Here is a 346-nt window from a genome sequence, read left to right as displayed (position 1 = left end):
GTCGTGTCCTCTTTTGGAAGGCCAAACAAAGTAGTTTCGCTTTCACAACGAAACATAGCGTCACACACGGCGGCCTAGAGTGAGCGGCGGCGGTGGCGGCGGCGGCCTAGAGTGAGCAGAGGCCGGGGGCTAGAGTTAGGAACGGCTGGAGGGCTAGAGTGAACGGAGGCCGGTGGGCTTGGGAATGGCACGGCCGGCAGATTCGATGAAGGAGCGTCCGGAGGGCTTGCCGCAACCATATGTGACGACCCCGGGCTGGAATCCGCTTCATCCACGGTGAAAGCCGATCTGGCGATCCACAGCGCGAAGTTGATGTATTTCCTCAGCGACCAGCACAGATCAGCTC

The 346-nt window shown here is 60.4% G+C and overlaps 1 protein-coding gene across 1 annotated transcript in view; it reads left to right on the top strand.

Moving 5' to 3' along the window:
* LOC107702505 (receptor tyrosine-protein kinase erbB-4-like) overlaps positions 1-346 on the top strand; it is a 114,533-nt gene that overhangs the window by 66,186 nt on the left and 48,001 nt on the right. The gene's annotated exons all lie outside the window — the stretch shown is intronic.

The sequence above is a fragment of the Sinocyclocheilus anshuiensis genome, unplaced genomic scaffold, assembly GCF_001515605.1.
Source record: "Sinocyclocheilus anshuiensis isolate Anshui unplaced genomic scaffold, SAMN03320099.WGS_v1.1 scaffold218, whole genome shotgun sequence".
Classification (NCBI taxonomy): Eukaryota; Metazoa; Chordata; class Actinopteri; order Cypriniformes; family Cyprinidae; genus Sinocyclocheilus; species Sinocyclocheilus anshuiensis.
This window is presented reverse-complemented; position numbering and strand designations above follow the sequence as displayed.